The sequence below is a fragment of the Alligator sinensis genome, unplaced genomic scaffold (genome assembly GCF_000455745.1).
Source record: "Alligator sinensis unplaced genomic scaffold, ASM45574v1 scaffold1291_1, whole genome shotgun sequence".
In the NCBI taxonomy this organism is placed as follows: Eukaryota; Metazoa; Chordata; order Crocodylia; family Alligatoridae; genus Alligator; species Alligator sinensis.
The window spans coordinates 1,839,549-1,862,949 of NW_005842219.1; the positions used below are offsets into that span (position 1 = coordinate 1,839,549).

Genomic DNA, 23,401 nt, shown 5'->3' on the forward strand with positions numbered 1-23,401 from the left:
TGGTGGCCTGCATGTGAGCCTCACGCGATGCAGCCAGGCAGACCCCATGCCCAGGCTCCATGCTCCTGCCACGCCACGCTGGGTCCCCGCCGGCCCCAGGGCACCAGCATGGGCTCAGTGCTCCCACCCACCACCGCCACTCCCACACCACTTCCCTGTTTTACCTCCTGCACACCACTGCTGCCACCGCTTCCCAACCACCACCACTTCCTGCTCCTCCCCCTTCCTGCTACTGCTGCCACTCCCCCTGCCCACCACCACTTCCTGCCACCACTCCTTCTGCCACTCCCTCCACCAGTCTGCCCACCCACTGACCGCTTGGCCTCCAGATCACTCTGGCCAGCGGCTGCATGGGCTGATCACAGCAGTTTCCCCCACTCCCACTGTCTGCTCTTCTCTGATTTTCCACTCGGATGGAGGGAGGCGGGGAACAGCCAAAGGGTCACCAGGCCAGAAGCTGCAGAGGCTTCTGGCTGGGGGCTGGTGTCTAGAGTGGTTTTCAACCTGTGGTTCACAGACCCCTGGGGAGTCTACAGATTATGTCTAAGAGGTTTGTGAAACATGACTATGATCAATCAAAAGTGTGTGAATACTCACACTTATAATTCAGTGGTGCCTGCACCTCCATTTACAATTTTTTAGGGGTCCACAAATGAAAAAAAAAAAAGTTAAAAACCACTGGTGTAGAGCTGTGGACACACAGCTTACCAATGCATAATTACTCCTGACTTTCTGAGGAGTAAATTTACCCCAGAGTAAAATGGCTTGCACTGTTGTAGGGCTGCACATCATGGGCTGGCATCACTTTCCAGTCAGTATAAAGGCAAACTAAACAGGTATAAATTCACTGTGTCTGCACCCACGAGAGGGAACATGTACAAAGAATAAGACAACATTGGCCAGCCGGATAGGAAGTGGTAGCTGCACACCAGCTGCTTAACTATTACTAACCATTGCTTGGTCACTCTCGCTCTGCCAGAGATATGTACAGAAGCAAATGCTTTTCACCTGATTAATTATTTAAATGAGATCATAACATGGCTCATGTAATGCAACCCGCTTTTCAAAACAAATGGAGGAAAAGAAAAGAAAACAACCATAAAGCTTTTAATCATTTTTGGTCACGTATATCAGGGGCAGGAGACTTAGGGGGAAAGCAAAAAAGAAAAAAGAAAAGAAAAGAAAGAAAAAGCACTTTATGGCAGGCGATAGGCTTATTCAAATCAAATTAAGACGTACGGCTTGAAGTTGTTTGTCTAATCAAAGAGAAACTAAGCTTTAGAAAAACTGGGGTAAACCATTCTTACACTAGTTCGGGCTGGCTCCAAGGAAACACAGCACTTACAATGCAGGAATTTATAACCAGCACACCATTGGCATTTAACCCTGCTTCCTTTCCCCTGGCTTGGCCAGCTCAGCTGCCCCTAGAAGAATATGATGCACTTTTGGTGTTTGAAATGCAATTAAATGCACTGATTAACTAGTTAATTTACCGGGTGCTGTTTTGCTCCCCATTGCTCTCTTCGACTTTTTGGGCTCCTATACACGTGCAGGGAGCTGGCTCTGACATACTGGAAATCTGGCGCATCGGAGCAGACTCGATTAATCGAGTCTGCTGGAGCATGGAAATAAACACGCTCCAGGAGACTCTAGCATCTTGTGTATCAGCTGAAAAATGGCAGCAGGACGCTTTGAAATAAAAGCTCGTTCAATGAGCTTTAGTTCAAAATGCCCCACCACCATTTTTCAGCATGGGGTCACTGATGCACATGATGCTCAGGCTTGCTAAATAAAGCGCCCCCCCTTTCCAGAATACATGTAAAAATGCCCTTTAGCCCTGCCATCCTTTCATGTGTGACCCAGGCTCACAGTCACAAATGGCCTGACTTTCCCAGGGATGAAGTTCAGCCTTCCCAGGGAAACTGTTGCATGGTGGGGAATCAGGCCCCTGTCATGCAACACAAAGACAGTCCTTGCTCCAAAAGCCAACAATTACTAGGCCAAAATCAATGGAAGTTGGTAGTCCTGAATATCTCTAAAAATCTAGCCCTGTGTACTTAATCCATACCCTGCTTCAGAGAGGCAGGTGCTCCATAAAAATAGCCCAGGAAACAAAAATCCCACACCTGGATACTTACAGAGCAGGGCCAACTTCCTTTTATCACTGTCCCCTCCTCTGCGTTAACAGCAGCAGCTCCAGCAAGGAGGCTAGTGACAAACGTCCCCATCCATGCAAATGGTTGAATGCTGTATCCCTATCTTTAGTCACGGTCTGGTGCTGCTGATATGTCTCTGCTGTTATGCAACACAACCTCCAATAAAACCCCTCTGGGTACATTAAGCAAATACTTAAATCGCCTCTGTTTATGAGCTAACAGGAGTTTCCAGCATCCCTGGTGTCTTACACCTATAGATGAAGCTTTATTTAGTTTATCAAAATTGGGATCAGCTGCTCTAAGGAGCCTGATAAGCAGCAGTAACTGTGTATGTATGTGCACACGCACGCATACACCTCTTAAAAATACCCGTCCCTTCCCGACAGCTCCTCTCCCAGTTCAGTAGCAGCTGATGATCTGTTAGTGTTTGAAAGCACAAAGAGCCAGGCACAGGGATTTCCAGAGAGGTTACATTGCACACTCCTGCCAAAAATATTTTCCTAGATCTCTTGTGAACCATGACATTTTTTGCTGTGACTTCTAGGAAGCAAATGGAAGTTTAATAACCTGATGCCAGTCTAAAGGACAGTGTTGGGCCTCACCTCAATGACATGAATTTTGTTTTAGGAGCTCAGTGGCTGGTATTTCTTCCTTACCCCTGGACCAGACTTGTTTTGCCAAGTTACAGAGTCTAGCTAGCTGTGGCCAAAGCCACAGTAGGTCACTTCCTTTGGCTTTTGCATAACTCAGCAGCTATGCTCAAAAAAGCAGGAAAAGGGCCCTAGTCCAGTTTGGATTCCTTTATTGTGTCCTGCATCCAGGCTTTCTCTATTTTTCTCCGTGTCTTCTAGCTGGACTCAGTAGCTGCTGTCACTGAACGGATGCCAAAGGAAATAGCATGTGATCACAACACTTAAAAAAGCTCCCAGACAAACTCATCCCTGTGTTGCCAAGGGTACTCTTTCTCCGGAAGATGCTGGAAGGCAGGTTTAGCTCCCAGCACAGGCTGAGGGCAGCCCTCAGTCCTCTCAAGACAGCCCTGTCTCTATGGGCCAAAATACTGGCACAATTTGTGGAGCATGGAGTTACTCCAACTACTGTCCTGAGCCATGCTCTCCTCTTCCTCTGGGGTTAGGATGCTCCCTGTGCTGGCAGCTCCTGAAGGCATGATGCACATGCTTCCCTGCAGAGACTCTCTCCTGCCAGCCTCACTGGGTCAAAAAGGGTCATCAAGCTAGGATGAATTGGGTCCTCCATTATGAAGCTGGTAGCTTAGAGCCAAAAGACATATTCTTGGAGCAGTGGAAATGATTGTACTTGCTAATACTGGGGGCAGGCACCACCTAGCACAGGGGCGGGCAATTATTTCGGGCAGAGGGCCGCTTACTGAGTTTTGGCAAGCCATCGAGGGCCACATGACAAGCAGCCCAGGGCAGATAAATATTAATTTTCTAAATTTTTTAAGGGCCCCATCGGCCGGATAGAATGGCCTGGTGGGCCGCATCTGGCCCCCGGGCCACATTTTGCCCACCCCTGACCGCATCTGGCCCCCGGGCCGCATTTTGCCTACCCAGCACAATGGAGCCCTTGTCCACAACCGGGACTCCTAACACTACTGCAACTCAAGCAGTAATGCTACTTTGCTTTTCATTCGTAGCCTGATTGAGACCATTCCCACTCCCCAGCTTCCTGGAAAAAATATTCCCTCCTGTTTTAAAATATGTCACGTGATCTCTAGCAAGGGTACAGCATTTTGGAAACAGATGACATTCAAAACATTGTAATTTTATTTTGGAAAACCCCAGAAGTCTGTTGTTTTGATTTGATTTTTCCCAGAAAGCCAACCACTTCGGCTAGAAGCTTTCAGCATATTGCATTTCTGAATCCTAGACAAGACCCTCTGCAGGAGCGTTTCTCTGAATACAAGGTGCACATTTTTAAAATTATTTTCTTACAAATGTTTGAAGCTGCAACACAGTCCCCCCTTGCCATCCTAATTTTATGAAGTCTGGGAAGGATTACAGACTTGGTACAAAGTCTAGTGACTTTCAAAGGTCTGTTGGTGAATGATTATGGCCACAGAGAATGAAAACTAGATCCATATAGGCATTATTGTGAACCACTTACCACTTACACTTGTATCCAATATTGAGGGCAAATTCCATTCTAAGTTCATAAATTCCACAGTTCAAATATCTCTTGTTCATGGAAATTATAACTTCTCACAGCTTATTTGAATATCATGGAGTCTGACATTTCACTGAACAACCAACATTATCTTTACGGCACAGGTATAATTTTAGCAAACAATCATTTCTCTCAGAAATAGACAGCTACAAGTTCAGAAAGGCCATGTCACCATCTCAACACATCTGGAATCAATTAGGGTAAACAGGTATTCATTAAGTTATGACAAAATTAGCAGAACCCTGGGCTTATAAAACCAAATATTTGAAAGCCACGGAATTCAAAGGTAAATGACTTAACTCCTCTGATACCCAACTTCTGCAAATACAAACGCGGAGCCGCAGCCCAGCTGGAAACGTACCTCTTTGAGAACCAGAACTATGACCACAGGATCACCAACCCTAATCCACTTCAACCTATTAAGAGCATGATGATTACCTCTTACCTCTCCCTACTCATTCTGCTGTCCTGCAGTCACTCTCCTACTATGAGTCCAAAAACATGCAACCTCCAAATACACGTGGACAACTGAGGGTGAAGATGCTGGACGGAAAAGAGATATAGGAAATCTTATTCTGAACTGACACCGCTTTTAAAAAAAATCATAAACTTCAATTTTCTAATATTTTTTTTTAAACCGACTGGATATCCATTTCCCAGTTCTACAGCATCTTAAAATCTTTTGCCTGGCAATTTTCGCTGAATGAAGGATCTTCTCTAATGCTAATTCAAAGTAGATCCCAGACTACTACGGAATATTTTGATATGAAATAACTAGTCCCTTGAGCTTGCTAACCTCTGAAGGCCCCAGATCAAAAGGCTCAGAGAAATCTCTCAGGTGAGCGAAAAAACAAAGTCAGAGAAAGCTCACACATTCTACCTCGTTCTTTAAACAGCAACTTGATCTTGATTTTTATCAGAGGTGAAAAAAGTCAATTTCCACTAAGCTGAGAAAAAATGGTCTATTCTTTACTAACAATGGAAATCTGATTGCAAAGGGTTCATTTGAACTTTGAAGTGCAGTTGGGCAGCTTTAAAGGCTGAACTTGGTATCACTGAAGCCAGTGGCAAAACTCGCACTGATTTCCACAACGCCAGATTTTGGCCCTTGCTGCAAAGTATGGGAGATGATGCAAAAGCCATCACTCATAGTTGCCACCTTGTCACATCATCACCACACTTCCACTACGAAACAGCCTGCATTCGCAGCAATTATACAATTAATTTTCTTAGTCTTCAGTAGTAATCTAGATCGATGTACATGTACAAATTCACATCATGCTGCGATCAATCAAATTACCTTTCAGAACACGCTCAAAGTCAGAAAGTCAGAGCAGACATGGAAATTGTTTTGACACGTGTGGCCTTTACAGTCTCTACTTTTTTTGGTCCTTTTTTCTATAGTTCTTTAATTCTTTTAAAGACATTTTTTCATTTGATTGAAAGTGGGTTTTAAGTCCTGTTGAAACAACAAGACTTCAGTTACTGAATGGCTCGGGAATTACAATCCAGATTCTGAAAGTAATTTAAGCCTGTGTTAAACTTAAAGCACATTCCCAACAACTTGCCACACCGTCACCCAGCACAACTTGGAAAGAAAGTGTGATTTGAGCAGAACAGATACCCATGACCCAGTAGATATGGCCAAGCCCGCAAGCCCCTGCGACAAGAACAGAAACAAAACATAGGGCTTGCGAAAAGGAGGGAGAGAAGGCAAGAGCTGGTTGGATGAGGAGGAAGGCAAGAGGATGAATAAGAGATGAGGTAGGAGAGATTTTGAGCATTTTATTCTTTATTATTCACATTAGGATGGCACCTAGAAGACTGATTAAATCAATTCTCCACTGCAGGAGGGGCTATACAGAAATCTAGCAGAAGACAGGGACCTTAAAACTCAAAGTCGAAACACAGGAAGCAAGGAGGACCAAAGTGACTTACCCAAGGTCACACAGCAAGCCAGGTGCAGAGTTGAGAACAGAACCCAAGAGTCCCAACTCCCAAACTTTTGTTACACGGTGGTAGGCAGGCAGCCAAAACATGGCACCTTCCAAGGTTTGCTGAACCAAGTAAGAATATCCAAGCAGCGAGGGCCAGATCTGACAACAGGCTTGGGTGCTCCGCATTTTTGCTAAATCAGGCCCTGAGGGAGCTATTGGAAATTTTTCCAATTTTTCAAATATCATTTTTTCTATAAACGCTACATCCTATTTTCTCCATTGCACGAACAGGAGAAACTCTCAAAGTGGGTGGCATTCTATTTAACTGGACTTTTCCCAGAAACATCTGCAGTATTGTCCAAAAAAAACCCCAAAACAAGTCAAGGTCTCCCTCTGCCCCCAGATTTTGAGATTGCCTCAATGATCAGGAGATTAGGAATGTGAAAATAAAGAAACAAACTTTGTGGTCCTTTGATTTGCCCCTGGTTTCGAGTCTTTCGGGTGTACTTGGTTCAGGTTCTCGAGCTTTCTCCCCAGCCATGAGAGAGATACTCGATTTTTTTTTTTGTAATTAAAATTAAAACTCTCACCTAATCACTTGCATCCAGGGACTGGGGCTTAAGAAACATGCACACAAGACTCAGTAAAATCACAGGAGTTGGTACCAGCACTTTCAAGCGGCTGTTCCTGTTATATGAAGGTTCAGTACACACTTTGTGCTCAACAGATCATTCCTTTTCTTGTTAGCAATTTCCCTCTCCATTTTAACCACATTTTGGGGTGGCTGGAAGCTGGTTACTGTCAGCCATAATGTAAATCCCATTCAAGACCAATTCCACCAAGGAGTGCTGGCAGTAACACTCTGAAGCAGCATAACAGCATAAACCCTGCACAGATTCCTCCTACCCTGGGTAAGAATAATCTAAAAAATCCACTGATGCCATGGAACCTTTTTCCAGTAAATCTTGGAGTAGGCCCCAAAACAAGTGGGGCAACTGGATGAACTAGGGTATTTATTCAGAAGCTTTGACCCTACACCTCAGCCAGACAACTCGCCCCCGAGTATGCTGTTGACAGCTCCGGCCAACAGGTCCTACAGCTTCTATCTAATGATGCTACTTCATTACCTGTGTACAAGAGGCAGCCTGTTCGGTCCTCTGTCTTTTGCCCTCCCTGCTCCTCCCACACCTGCTGCAATGCTGAGAGCAGCTGAGGATGTGGGAGTCAGAAGAAGAGGCCTGAAAAGAAAAAAAGAAAAAAAAAAAGACTATGCCTTTCATCCCCAAATAAAGAAGATTGGGATTGTGTGTGTTGGAGCCTGGTGGGGACCCAAATGCCATGGACAAAATATGAAATAAAACACCAAAGCTCTGTATGTGCACCCATGCCTGTGCGCGTGTGTGTACACAGGTATTTGGCCACTGCACTGATAGTTTTACTCCCACACAGAATCATATTTTCGGTTGCTTACCTTCCGAAAACATGCAGAATAAACCTCTCTGTCACCAAGCTTTGCCAAGTCTTGCAAATTCCTCCCCTCGCACGGCCACTCCCAGCACTGGTAGAGGCACAGGTCGGCACAGAGAACGGAGTAGATAGCGATAGCAGAAGCTCTCGGGAGTTGGATTGCTGAAAGGGCTCGGGTACTGCCTCTGCGCTTATCTGCTCATAGCCCTTTATTAGCAATGTAATAGAGATAATGAAAACTCCCAAGCCCTCAGTGTGCTTCAGAAAAGATATAAAAAGGAGATCCTGATTTCTGATGATCCCCTAGCACTTTCTGTTCTGCTCACTCCAGTGTCCACCTAAAGTCCAGCCAGGGGAACCGCAGTATTGCTGGTGTCAAGTGTTCAAAATTTATGATAGTGTAAAAGTGATGTTGTAGCCATGATAGTCCATAAATTATGCGAGAGGCAAGGATTTCTTAGGGTGATATCTTTTATTGGTCCAACTATGCAGTTGGGACAAAGTTAGACAAGCTTTTAAATGCAAGATATTCTTCCTCAGGTCTTGCTATAGCCTCAGGTGACCGGAGGAAGAATGTCTTGCAATTGAAAGCTTGTCTAACTTTATCACAACTACACTGTTGATCCGATACAGAAAATCACCCTATGAAATCCTTGCCTCTCACAAAAATTATGAGTCACGTCTTCCAGTCTCATTTAGAAAGATCACAGCATTTTAAAAAATAACATATTTTAAGGTTCTTATCCTTTGCGTTCTGCCTTTCTGAGCTTTGGGTGAGGGACACTTGGGTGAATGTTCCAAGCTCTCAGCAACCACGAGAGCTAAAAACTTTCCTTTTTTTTTAAATGAAAGCAAGCCTTGCACATAATCACATGCCTCTGGGATCAGGGCTGTTAAGATAAAACCCACTAAATATTGTAAGACTGGAGATAATTTCATGAGAGTTGGCAGCACTGTAATTGCAATCTCCCCGCAGCCCACTGCCTAAATTCCCTCTACAGTTCCAAATGGAGCTTGTATCCACCTCCATTCCCTGGCCTAAATAGTTGCATGCTGTGCAGAGCTGAAGTAGAATGGCTGCCATTCGCTTACCCCGGTGAGAGATAAACTGATCAGCATCCTACCAGGAAAAGGGTACAATTGACTGTTAAGGAAATTTAGGCTCCTAAGGCCCCATCTACGTGGTCAGGCAAAGGGCACAGATGGGATCTAATGCGTAATTCATATGATTGTGCCTCCTGCCATGCCACATGTGCATGGCAGGAAGTGCAATTGTGGGATCATGCATAAGATCCCATTGCACATTGTCTCTAGTGCAGAGGGAGCCTCATTACGGGCTCCCCCTGCACCAGCAAGAATGAAGCTCCCAGCTACAGGGGGGAATACCCCCTCCTCTCCCTCCACGGGTGCAGGAAACAGGCCAGAAGACCACCACAGGGTCAATTTTCCCCAACCCGGGAAACCCCAAGGGCTGGAAGATTGCCACTGTAGTGATCCTCTGATTAGCTGCACCCTTGGGGGTGGGTGGATGGATCACCCTGCAGCAATTTTCTGGCCTCAGGGGTTTCACACACTCCAAGCCCTAGGAATCATGCAGCTACAATACCCAGAGCCCAGGGGTTTCAAGCCCTGCAAGCCCTAGTGTTCATGGCAACCACGATCCCCCAGGCCTAGGGATTTCACCTGGGCTCGGTAAAATCCCACTGTGTCAGCTGACAGGGCCCCCAGCCACAAGGGAGACCCTGCTACACATGCAAATTAAAGCTGGGTAGCAATCTGCTATAAAGTTAGTCCACATTCTCGCGGTCTGATTTTATAGCTAGTTGGAGCTTTTTATTGTGCAATAGCTACTTTTCACGTGTAGCTGGCCAGTGCACAATTAACCGGTTAACTGCACAATGCCTGCAACGTGTAGAGGAGGCCTAAGTGGATAAATCATTTTTGAAAAAAGACTTAGACTTCTAAGCCACTTAGGTCATTTTGCCCAAAGGGTTTTGTGACCCCTTGGAAAGACAGGTGTTACATGCAACCAGGTGCATTGGGGTCATCAGGTCTGTGGCACGGCCCTGAGTCTCTGTTCACACTACTTGAGATGCATAAAGCAATTGCAGCAGCGGGGCAGAGTGCTTGTGTTGGTACAACAGAGGAGCTGCATCCCAACAGCTCTGTAAGCTCAACCACTCACATCAACACTTGAGCTTTGTCCCATGGCCTCTGATGGGCTTGAGTCTAAAGCATCACTAAACTGGAGCTAGAGATTTTCTTCTGTGGACAGGAGTCCGATGAAAAGAAACACTTGATATACTGAGCTGCCTCTGCACTGTAGAGAAGCCCTGAGATGAGAATTTAGCCCTTAGGGTTACGTGAATTCTGGATGCATTGTATGGTCATGCATGCGTCTTTGGGAGTTTGGAGGTACATTCTTCACAGGCAGTGCGCATGGCGATTAGCAAGCAAATAATAACGAAGTGTCAAACCAACTCTTGTCCCTTGAGGAAAAAACCCTGGAAACCACATAAAATAGACCAATAAGCAACTGAGTATTGGAAACCAGACTTGAATTTCAACCTGTGGTTTCTCTAATCACTTAAGCAAACAGTGGTATCAGCAAAGTTGATGGATGCGACTGAATCGGACTCCACTAACAAGTGCTGGAACACCACAGCCTGGGCAAGCCACAGAAATTTGCTACTGGAGGGAGGGCCGATGGGGCCCCGTCGGTACAACAGTCTGAGAACCAGATAACTGGGCCCTGGTTGCCACTATTGCTCCAGTGCACAGCAAAGGGGGAAGCAATAAGGATTTCTGCTGAGCGTTTCCATTTTTTCCAGAGGCAGAACAGCAGGGGGCAAACAATCATTTTAAAATGCGATTGTTAGGAGGGGAAAAAAGACTCCATAAAGACTTTGAAACAGGCAAATATTACAAGTTACACAAATGCCAACTAGTGAACAAGTCAGATAAGGAAATATTTGCTATGGGGTCCTAGTGTTTTTGCAAAGGACCCCTGAATGTTCCCGGTATGTTCCAGCTCAGATATAATCCCGCATGCCTAATTCAGAAGCCTCATCTCTGAACGAATGAACGAGCAAGCGGGTCATCCCGAGTCACAAAACCTGGGGCTCAAACTGCTCACTCCGTTCACTGGGTGATGCTCTGTGGAGCAGGTTTACAAAGCCAGGCACTTTTCTTTTTGTTTTATTTTTACTGACAGCACAAACGAACCTAAAGCACCTGCTGGGAAAGTGCCTCGCATACACGCTAGTGAGAAAATGAAAATATCCACAGGCATTATAGTCTGAGCTCTGCTTGCCCAGATAATCCATTTCAAATCTCACTCAGCACAATTTAGTCCCACTTACAAAACGAGCAAAGAACAAACTAGGTGTTCTTGTAAACATCCCAGCTTACCCCCCTTTGCTCCAGATCAACAAATTTCCAGCACCCCATGAACCTTTCCACTCAGAAGACATTGCCACAGCAGGGATTTAACTTTCTCTGTATCCTGAAGAAACCTGGGTTATAGTATTATATTATTCTGTTACTCTTATTCTTTAAAGCCTGGTCTGAGCAATGTAACTCTTTTGGTTAGGGGCATACTTTTTACCAATCTAGTTGTATTAGCATAAACTCTAACATGAATGCAAAACAAAAAGTACTTTATACTAGCATTCAGGGGTATAGGTTGTAGCCGTGTTGGTCTAAGGACATGGGCAGGCAAGGTTCTTTGGGTAAATCCAATATCTCTTATATTAGACCAACTCAAATAGCTGGAAAAATTCTTTTTTGCAAGCTTTCGGCTACAAACACCCTTGGTCAGGCTGAGGAAGCAGCTGCAGTTGGTCCATACTAGCATATACTACCATAGATTATTCCTTTTCCCTATGGAAATAGCTATAGCCGTAAAAATACATTAGCATAGCTTATTTCTTTTCCATATGAGCATAGCTATTGTGGTATAAATACATTTATACCGTTACAGCTGTGTCCACAACAAGTGGGAGGCTGCCTTGATTTAACTTTACCAATGCATGTCAAGTGGCAAAACTTTTGGGTCTAGACCAATGATTCTCAACCTGGGTGCTGCCAGATCCCTTGTAGGATGCCACAAGGTGCGAGGAGATAAGCAAGGCATAAGGAAATAAGCAGACAAATAAAGCAGATAAGCCAGGCTCAGGCTCACCCTGGCTGGATGATCTCCCACCCCTGCTTCCCTGCCCCTGTGTAAGCACTGCAATATATACATTAGTTTTTGAAACTGGGTGCCCCTCAGTTCACAAGTTCTGAAGGGGTGTCTCAAGTCCAGCGAGGGGTGCCTCAAGTCCAAAAAGTTTGAGAACTGCTGGTGAAGACGAAGCCCAACAACACGATATCTAGAGACTTGACTATAAACCACGCTTAAGCAACTGAGTTTTCACTAATTTCAAAGCATTTGCGAAGTATAAAGTGAAAACGTGCCCATTTTAATGTGGAAAAGACAACTCTGAACAACATGCAGAGAAAACAGCTGTTGCCGTGGAAGTGTTTCAGAGCAGTCAGTAGCAGCCCAGTCACTCCCATACCATGCAACTGTATTGTCCATGCTTAGGTACCATCTCACTGCTAGGGCCAGAGGACTCAACTGAGAGACCTGTACTTGGTATCTCCTGGTGAACAGACCAGAGGTGCCACACAACTGGGCCAAAGGGAACCCAGAACAAAATATGTCCAGAGCGCTAACTCCTTTGAAGAACGCTCATTTTAAAGCAGACACAGCCCAAATCCTGAGCATATAAATGCTTCCTTTACAGCAGCATCTAAGTATTGGATTTATGAGGCACAGCCACGTTTGCCTGCGTCTCACTATGGCTTTGATCCTGCCCACATCTAGGATCCCACCTGCACGCTGCCTAAGCCATTTCGTTCTGTTTCAAGTAGAAGTGGAAGCTAAACCTGGGTACAAGTAGAACACGAGTTAAGCTGAACAGTTTACGCCTTCAGACAGTAAAGCGCCACAGATGGATCTAGGCAGGTAGATACATAACCCCGAGCACTGAGTGCTAAAGTCTCAGATTCTTAGCAGGCTCAGTTCACCCATGCTCAGGGTTAAAAAGAGGAACAGACAGGCATGAATGACTGACTGGTGCCTCCCGCAACTGGACTGCCCACAGCCAGCAGTGGGGAGGCGAGCGGCAACTGGGGACCACCTGCAGTCGCTGCTAGCTGAGTTGGCAGCAGGGGGTGGGGCAGGTGCAGGAAGCAGCAGCCAGCCTCGGGGGGGCATGTGCCCCCCCTGCATCGCCTATGCAGATAGGGTTAGCAAGTGGACAGCCCTGAGAAGATGCATTTCAAAGTCCCAGAAGAGGCACATTGCTACCTGCTCTCCACCTAAGCCCCACTCTGACAAGCAGACCAAAATAACACGGTAGCCAAGCAGCAGCACTCTCCCACTAACCACACGAGTTAAGCTGAATAGTTTACGCCCCAGACAGTAGGGCACCACAGACAGTTACCTGCTACTTCAGGTAGATAGCCCAAGCAGCTGCCAGCACCAGGGGAGAGGTGCTATGTGGCCACGCAGCACAGGCTGGCGGAGCCCGGGGGACGCCATGCAGAAGCTGCTCCCAGACTCTGCCCACAGGGGATAGAGCCTGGCCATGGTCCTCCACACTGTCCTGCCATGCCCCATCATCAGGGCTCCTGGAGCACAGGCACACACACGTACACACACACGACTTGACCCTGCAGGTCCCTGGAGCCCTGATGGTCAGGCAGGATGGGAAAGTGCAGAGGCCTGCAGTCAGGCTCCACCCCTATGGGCAGAGGCTGAATGAGCCACACTCAGACTCTGGCTCTGACCTTTGCTGGCACTGCAAGGGACAGTGGGTAGAAGCCCTGGGTGAGCCACGCTCAGGCCCCAGCCTCTACTGGTGCTGTGAGGTACGGGACAGGCTGGCAGGACTGCTTCTGCCCAGCATCCCCTGCAGCGCCTGGGAGATGACATCCAGACCCTGGGCACTACCCGCCAGCAGAGGCTGGGACCGGAGTACAGCTTGCCCAGGGTCTGCCACCCAGTGCCACTGCCTGTACTGCCACCTGCCCGCAAGCCAGATAAAAATCAATTGGCAGGCCGGATCCAAGCTGCAGACCGTATTTTGCTCACCCCTGCCCTAGTGGCGGTTTCTTGGACTCTAAAACACTGGTTCTCAGCCTTTTTGTACAAGGACCCATTTGTAAACATCGATGGCCAGTCCCAACCCAGCACCCCTCACTCCTGACCCACTCCCCCGCACCCCCGGGCCCCCCCCCAGTGTGGGGGGCAGGGGGTAGGGAGGGATGTGAGGCACGGGGGGCCCCAAGCAGCCCCTTGCAAGCTGGAACTCTGCCACCCTGCAAGGGAAAAGCCAGTTTCACACATTTTTCTCCTTTAAAGGAAGATTGATTTTTAGAAGTTTGTTGATCTATTTTTAAAGTCTGTCCATGACCCTTTCATATATTCTTGCGACCCACTTTTGGGTCGTGATCCACAGGTTGAGAAACATTGCTCTAGAACATAAAACTTTATTTAAGAAAAAAATCTGGGCTCTGGTCTTCTGGTTTCAACCAAAAGCTTCAAAATGTCAAGTGAGTATAAACTAATGCTTAGTCATCTGCTCGCATTTGCAAAGGAGTTTGAAACAATAATTGCACGCACTGTAGTTTTTATCAGAGCTGTAACTGAATCAGGAGACAAGAGTTTTATAGCCAGGATTCTACTACAATCAGTAATTTAGTTTTAAGGGCCAGATTTTCCAAAGGCTCAGGGACTAGTTTACAAGCGCTCAGCACCCACACCCTGAGGACGGGTGATCGGTAAGACTGTGCAAAATTTCGCTGAGTGTTTCATTTCGAAGCTGTTTCAACACATTTCAAGCTCGAAACAAAACAAAAAGCTTCAAAACAGCTTTGAAACAAAATGAGAGCACTTGAAACGTTTTGAAAGTTTCGAAACGTTTTGAGTTTCAAAGCAGCCCAGTGGCGGGAGACAGGGGAGAGCCAGGGCTGTGCTCAGAGTGTAGCTCTGCAGCCCTATGGAGGTCAACCCGGTGGCAGGAGGTGGAGCGCAGCCCTAGCTCTGCCCACTGCCAGGCTGAGCTCTGTGGGGCTGGTAGAGCCAGTCGGAAGGCAGCCCTGGCTCTGCCCACCTCCCAGCTGAGCTCCGTGGGACTGCAGAGCCGCTCAGAGCGCAGCCCGGTGGCAGGAGGCAGGCAGAGCCAGGGCCCCCGGATCTGTGTGATGGATGACAAAGCCTGGGGCCAACGACAGCATCAGTCTTCCCCAGCGCTGGGTGTGGGTCGCACCCAGCACCAGTCCCAGGCAGCAGTAGCAGGCTTCTGCCATCCGGTGCAGATCTGGGGGCCTGCACCCCCAGCAGGAGTCCAGCACAGCCCCACAGCCCTCCCAGGAGTGCGGGCACCCAGATATATGCACCGGATGACATAAGGCTGCCACTGCCAACAAGTGTCATGAGTTTTCCTTTGAAGAGTTTGAGGTGCAGTTTCCCAGAAACCTCTGTGCCTATCTCCATGACACTTGGCAGGCTTCATGTCATCAGATGCAATTTGCATCTGAATCAGGCAAGAAATGACAGAGTTGTAGGCATTTTCATGATTCCCCATTATAGCCTACGGGCAAAACGTCGAAACACGTCGAAACAGTGAAACAGTTTTGATGGAACGAAACAGAACAGTGCTTCGAAATGAAACAAAATGACAAAACGAAACACCGTCCCTTCGAAACAGTGAAACGGACATCAAAATGAAACGATGATGTTTCACACAGCCCTAGTGATCAGAACAAGTCAGCTACCTTTTAAGCACCAAAATGACTGCAAAATTGCTTGGTACCTGGCAGAGTCCAAAAAGAGGAACTTATGGCCAGTTATTTAAAAGAAAGAGAAGAAGCCATCCTACCGACTTACCTTGGTAGCCAGAAGCAGCGGGTCTCAGAAGCTCTGGCTCAGGGAACTGGGAAGCTAACTGAGTCTCTGAGGGAAATAAGTGACTATAATTATGTGCATTATGATGGAACCTCGAGGCTTCAACTGAAATTACTTAGCCCAAAACCTTTAAAATACCCAATAGATAAAAGGTAGGACAACAAAAGAAAACAAACTTGTCTTGCCCCAAGTGTGTGACCAGATCAGTGTCAGAGCCAGAAAGAGAAACAGTGCCTTGGGATTTCCAGTCCTGCTTGCTATGCACTAGACCTGGGATGTCAAGCTTATCCAGCCCCATGGGCTGGAGAAGGGTCCCTGGGCTGGCCTGCAGGGCAGGCCACGGCTGACCCCCTGTGCAGTGCCCATGCTGCCAGGTCCAGCTTGCATGCCATACATAGCACACGCCAGCCATGGGGCTCACTGTGCATGTGGTGCATGGGGCCAGCACAGCTGCACAGGGCATGTGCTTGCTGCTCCTATGCTAGACCTAGTGCTGCAGCTGGCACAGGGAGCTGATTTGGGGCATGGGCCACATGTAGCCCATGCCCTGGACCCCCTTGTCACATGCAGTACAACCAACATGCTGCAGGTAGCACACACCACGTGCCAGCTCCACGTGCTGTATACAGAGTGAACACTAGGGCTAACGTGTTCTGCAAGCAGTGCATGCGGCTGGATTGCCCATGAGCACTGCACACAGCACAGGAACCAGCATGGGAAACATGCTGCTTGCAGCGCCCTGCTGACCCAACCCTGTTCACTGGCTCTGGTGTGGCCCAATCTGGACAGGCCCCAAAGCCAGCATGCAGAGCCAGTCTAGTAGAGCACTGCAGGCAGCACATGCTCCATGCTGCCCACCCGTGCTGTGCAGGATACATGGCACTGGGTCCAACTCAAACACTGCATGAGGTGCACAGGTCTAGAGCCAACACGTGGAGTTGGTGAGACTCACAAGCCAGATCATATGGCTCCCCAGGGTGGATCTGGCCTGCAGGCCATATGTTTGACACCCCTGTGCTAGGGACCCCTTGACCCAATTAGAGAGCAGGAAGGAAAGCTAGTCAGAGAAAAGTCTTTTATACCCAGAAGTACAATCCTATATACAGGTAAATTCCAGTACCAGAACGGGTTCTAGCCACCACACACTGCTCTCTGGCGTGTATAAGATTAGGCACTTTGGGACTAAAGGTCCAATTGTTTCCTACCTGTTGATTTGTATTTTAAGTGCAATCCATGCTTTCCCTAGGACCTGGATCGCCACAGGGCTGAAGAAAGAAAATGGTTCTGGACTAAACACAAATCCTGCTGGTATTCATCTTGGCGGGGGGATGTGCCCCTTTGGCTCACCAGCTGGAGCCCTAAAGCATTTAACAGGGCGAAGCATTCAGAGCCTGCCAGCGCCATGAAAGGCCTGCGTCTCGCAATAAATTATTCTGCCTTGGCTGGCTACAGGATTGTCTCACATGAGTCAACTTCTATTTCATGATCCCTTCTCTTCCCGTGCTGGCCCTCGGCCTCCTTCCCTATTTCCAGCTCTAACCGAAGGAAGTGGTGCAATTCCATCACTTGAGGTGCATACAGCTCAAGGGGGTCCCTCAGCGCGTCTCCCAGCCCAGAGCTCCATTGCCTCATCCAAATTAAAAAGGCAGACACTTGGAAGGAGAGCCCTGGTTCTGTTTCCAGAGGACCTGGGAAATAAATTCACATGAGCCTTCTAGTTCAAAGGAAAACTCCCCTGAAATTTGTCTCTCTTCAGGGACCTGGACGTTTCAGATCATAAGCACAGGCCTTCAAGTGCTTTAACAAGGAAGCTCCCCGTTCCCAGACCTACCTTCTGTACCCCCTCCAGTAGGATTGCTGGTGGGGAATCACTGGGCCAGTGGTTCTGAACTTTTTTATATACCCCACCCCCAAAAAACTTAGTTTTCACTTCTTTTGACTATAGAAAAATACTAGCATAATGCTTCTGTTCCAAAGAACTCAGAAAGACCGCAACAGGTCACAATGTTGTTAACACTGTGTACTCTGAATTGAAACCTTAGGGTTTAATCTTATGAATCCTGTTTGCACACCTAACAATGATAGCATTGCATGGTACCTTTGAAATGATCTCAAGGCACCCTAGTTGAGATTCCCTGAATTGGCAGTCCATCTGTGATGTCCATTTAATGGGATGTATGAGGATAAGTTTTTCCTCTTTCCCAGAGGGGTGGAAACAAACAAAAAAAACCCACACCTTCCAGTTCCTAGAAACAAGGAGTGCCAGCAACATTGAAGGCCAGAGTTAGTCTGCCATGCCACGGGAGAAATAAAATAAATAGTTCTGGCAGCATCAAGCGATGCAAGGACTCAAATTGCACTTCTCAGAACCAGACGGTCCAGAAGACTAAAATTAGTAGCTGTGTTAAGTGACTAATCCCATCTCCCAGCATGGCGCTGCCTTTCTCTGCATCGTTTTGATCGCTAATCAGGAATATTTATTGCTGGGTAGCCCAAGAAGATGATATAATTCTCACCATAAAAAGCCACCTTCAAAAAGCAGGGAACCACTCACAATAGCAGGTGTTCCTGGTTTTGTGTAGGTGCAATTAGACAGATAGGCTCAACATATGGTAATCAAAGCTAGGATTCTGTTAACACTATGTTCCTCAAAATGATGACTTTTTGGAAAAATACAGAGCTGAATGTTACCTCTGCATAATCTCTGAGTAACCTATTGGTTTCAGCTAAAATACAGGGATTTATGTTGGTCTAAGTGAAACAGATCCACTGTGCTTTGAGCTACAGGGAAGTCTGCTTCTATGTTATTAGCACAAAAAAGAAAAGAAAAAAAATCTTCCCTTACTGTATTGTTTGGAATATAAGATATATAACCAAGACACTGCTACTGCACTTTGAAACAGCAACAACAACACACTGATAAGATTACATCCCAATCTTTCTTCCTTCCCCTCCCCCATCTCATTATATAAAATGTGGTTGTAATTAAAGACAAGGGCTCCTGGTGTTGAAAACTGCCTCAGCTGAGGAATGCCTTCAACTCCCACTCAAATCAGGGATGAAAAGGGCATCCAACATCTTCTAGGACTAGGCCCTAGTGTTTCAAGATGCTTCTTCAAGTGGGGTGAATTTCCACCTCACCCTTCCTTGGTTTCTGAATGGGAGATAGCTCAGTTATGGAAAAAGTTGAGGATTCCTAGACTAGTTTATTCCCCCCTTTGGAATAAGTCTTACATTAAAATGCATCAGAGATGTTAACCCAGGGGTAGGCAAAATGCGGCCTGCCAGGCCATTCTATCCGGCCCGTGGGACCCCTAAAAAATTGACAAAATTAATATTTATCTGCCCCTGGCTGCCTGTCATGTGGCCCTGGATAGCTTGCCAAAACTCAGTAAGCGGCCCTCCGCCCGAAATAATTGCTTGCCCCTGCGTTAACCTCACCTAAATGAATCCTGTCTCCTCTTTGGGTATCTCCAGAAATAAAAAGATCTGTGCCCAGCTGGGCTGGATCCTGACACTGGTGAATGGCTGAGAGACGGGGCGCAGTTTTGAGACTAAAAATGATTTGCCAGCACATTGATGAGCACAATAAAACCGCCCTGGGGGTGACCCCTCAGCTATTTCTGTAACCTCATCTTGGCCTAGCAAGGGCAAGCTGGTCAAGGAGAGCAGGAGCGTTTTCGCTCTGAAATGGAGCTGTATTTCTTAATTTACCCAGGCAAGTGGGAGGGGGGGGGGAAAGGAAACCTCAAAGAGAAAGCAAGGTGAACCTCCTCCAGCAACTCCTGGAAACGGGGGTTGGAAGGGAAATCAACCAACTGAGCAAAGCTAACAATGGCCCTGCCAAGGGATCAGGGGGGCGTTATTATTTTTAAATGTTGATTCACTACATTTGTAAGGCGCAGCTCCAGCCAAGACTTCTCAAAAAGAACTCGGGAAAAGCGAGCGAGAGAGACACAGAGAGAGATACAGTTTCCAGAGTCTGGTTTCTTGGTATGTAAGCTAACACTCATGTTATTTAAAGCCAGAGTTTTAACAGTGTTCAGCTACTGTTTGCGTGATCAGGATAAAAAATCGCAATCCTAATTCCTGGCCCCCTGGTGCCTATGGCAACTGGTATCTGTCTCCTTGGAAACTAATCTCGTGGTATTTGAACAATGTAACAAGGGCCTTTAATCTCCCAAACACTGTAAATCTTTATTCTAGCCTGCTTTTTTAGTACTAGAAGAGCCAACATAAAAAGCCTGTTGTTTTCTCTGCAGTTAGGCAGATCCTAACTAGATTTTTTATTTTACGCGCACACACACACACAATTTTTTAAATTAGAGGGGAAATCAATGTCCCTTGTGTTCAAGAGGCCTACAGGTAAATAATTACTCATTCTTCACATAACTAAGAATCTCATCCGGAGGCATCAAGAACTCGGAGTCGCGGTTAGAGAAAACGTGTGCGCCAAGATGAAAGGAAAATTGATACATCCCCCGCCCCCCCACCCCCCAAAAAAACATACAAAGGATTGTTGAGTCCGTGATACTAGCTCATTAAAAAAAGCAAGCCTGATAAGCAAAAACGCCATTGTGTCTGATGCAATCTATCAATATGGGTTGGTTTCCAAGAGCTTGGCTTAGTCCCTTTCTCTATTGCCCCTGAAACAGCTGAACTGGACACAAGCTCAAAAGTTTAAAATAGTTTTCTAGGTAGAATCTATAGAAAAATTTACAAGTAGCTGTTTGACAACCTGCATCCAGAACTCAATCAGAGGCTATTAGCAGAGGAAAAGGGGAACGTGTTTTGCAGGCTGCAGTGTGGCTAGGGTTACAAATGGAGAGGCTGTATCAGATCTCTCTGTTATTGGGAAATCAAAATAGTGTAGCTATAGGGACTGGCAGAGGAGAGGAAAACACTGTTACACAGCTAACAGAGGTTTCAACCAGCACTGCCCCCGACGCTGCCCAACACAGCGTGCCATTGACCAGTAATGGGATTTCACCAGTTCCTAACAAAATAATGAAATAATTCTGCTGCTTGGCTCTCCCATAGCATGGTGCCTTCTAGCCAGGGATCTCACAGGCTCCTTACAGACCCTGGCAGATTCTGCCTCCCAACACCCACACCTGGTGGGTGCAGTATTAACACCCTCGTTTTACAGGCAGAGAAACTGAGGTCCAAGGTAATTAAGTAATTTGCTCATTTATGACTCTGTGCCGGGGATGGAAACACAGCCCAGGAACTGTCTCTCTCAACCCTGTGCTCTAAGGTTTTAGGCCTTCTGGGGTTGAGGGAGAAACACTGCTAATGCCGTGACATCCTTCGAAAGAACAGAGAAGGGCTTTTACAATAGCAGGAGGCGGCGGCTGGCTGCCAGAATGAATCGCTCTGGATTTACCAGTCAGGGTTTGCTCCATGATGGCGTGGCTGCAGTTCATTTGGACATACGTGGGCTAGCTCTTGAATAAACAGCAGTATCGCTTGTGAGCAGCATACGGTTCAGTGCATCTCGTGAAACCCTCACAGCACCTGAGCAGCTGGCACTGAGCTCCATGCTGCTGTGGCTATGCCTCTCACAGCACGCGAGCTGACTATTAAAGCTAGCTTGGGTAAGACCACAGGAGCAGCAATCCCACCTTTTGGCTTATGCTGCAGACATCCCTACAGCTAGCCTGCAGGTACCAGTATCTTCTTTGCACCTGCCTCTTTCCCCTCCCAGGGTAGGGCACTCACTCAGACCTGCAGCCCCCCCCCCCCGCTCTAATTTGCCCATGCAGCTGCATGCAGAAGAGTCAAATGCTGCACTGTATTCCCAGCCTGCTGCTCTCTGCTCTGAACAGATACAGTCTGCAAGGGGAGCAGCTAAGGCTGAGACCAACCAACCCCTTAGTACAACACAAGGTCACGACGGCGTTTAATTAAACAGAGCTGCCAGTAACTCTCAGGACTGGGAATTCTGGGCCAGGCCAGTTCAAGCCACACTGTTATAGTGTAGGCTGCATTACAGACCAAGTTGCAACTAGGGCTGGGGAAAACAGATTTCAAAAAGAACAGCTTTCCTTTGCAAAAAGCTTTTTTCAATCAAAATCAAAATGTTTCACAGGAACGTGTCAAATTTGACAACATTTTTTTCCCCTTAAAGTTTGCAGCAAAAAAATCTGGCAGTGGCTGGCAATTCCCATCAAAACGGTGGGTATTTGGTGTTTCAGTTTTGACTCATTTCAGTTCAGGTCCACCCAAAAACATTTTGTTTCTGTGATCACCACACTGTGCTGTACATCAGAGGTGCCCCAAGCGCTCTTCCAAGAGAAGTGGTGCTGGCTCCTACCCTGGGGGTCTTTAAAAGGAGGCTGGATGAACACCTTGCCAGGGTCATTTGACCCCAGTACTCTTTCCTGCCCAGGACAGGGGTTTGGACTTGATGATCTGCTCAGGTCCCTTCCGACCCTACCAACTATGAAACTAGGATGGTTTGGGATAAGTTCACAGATATCACATGTGGTCCAGTCCAAGCAGCCCAGCTCAGCTTTTGGGATCAAAAATGAAGCTGCGATACAGGTGACCACAAATCACAAGGTTTGACAAAAAGCAGCTTGGATGACCAGGTACTGCGTCTCGCTCTGACCCTCACAACTGCTATGTTGTCATCCCATAGAGCTTGGTCCCCTGCTCCAAAATCTGTAATAAGGGACTGGAAAGAAAGCAGAAGAATCCACACCACCCGATGCAAATGATTCCTCTGGAGAGGAACAACTCCCTGGGGCACAATCAACCATTCAAGGTACAGGTTGTGGTGATAGTGGTGATGAGATTGCTTCTCTTTCAGAGGCTGACTCCCAGCAGGCAAATGCCCAAATCACGACAGCTCTTTCTAAAACTGGCTCAGTTCTGGAAAAGATGCAGTGGCAAAAGCTCTGGGAAAGAGGTCACTACCTTCATATCTGCTGACCATGGTGTTGGTGGGAATACTTGGGAAGATGGCAGCTCTCACACTGCAGTTCTTTTGGCAGCAAATATGAGCAGCTACAAGCCCTGCTATGAAGTGTATTGAACAGATGTTTCCTTGGGGTTGGCAACATTTACAAGTTGATCAGTACCAGTGCTATGTGCCAGCTATGCACATGTGGGATCAGTCTGAGCCACGACCCCAAAGGGCTGACACCAGATGTGCTGAAACACAGAGTGCAACCACAGCACCAATGGCTATCTACAGACCAGCTCAGAAGAGAAGCAAAAAAGCCCTGGATCTACTACACAGCAGAGGCTGACCCAGGCCAATGCCTCCCGAGGGACCACCAGCAACATTCACTTGGCAATAGGGGACTGCGTTCATAGGCAGCCAAAAATACAAGCACCATCACCCTACAGCCATTTCACTGACTATAAAGGACTTTCTGGAGGGAGATGATCAGGTAAAGATACCGTCGTCGGTAGCCAGAAACATCTGTGACCATTTCAACCAGTGGTCTGCAGCATGTCATATAGACAGGGTGGCAGGACTCACCTTCTCTTGCAGGCCACCTGATGAAACAGAGGGTGATGACCGGGGGCTTGAAATATCCACATGAGCACAGTGCAGCTGGTCTAAATCCATAGCTCCACATAACCGTAAGCAGACACCAGCCTCCATCTTTCACCCTGCTACAGCTCCTAATGAGGTACCTGACTGCTGTCCAACAGATCTCCAAGGAGGCCACAAAACTGGTCAG

At 47.1% G+C, this 23,401-nt stretch overlaps 1 protein-coding gene across 6 annotated transcripts in view; it reads right to left on the reverse strand.

The window, feature by feature from the left end:
- Positions 1-23,401, reverse strand: part of GTF2IRD1 (GTF2I repeat domain containing 1) — a 167,320-nt gene that overhangs the window by 109,414 nt on the left and 34,505 nt on the right. The window contains exon 2 of one of the 6 annotated variants that reach the window (XM_025208083.1): positions 7,408-7,518. The exons of the other annotated variants lie outside the window; for them this stretch is intronic. The gene's annotated coding sequence lies outside the window, so the exon portion shown is untranslated. The remainder of the gene's footprint in view (positions 1-7,407; positions 7,519-23,401) is intronic. 6 annotated transcript variants of the gene reach the window in all.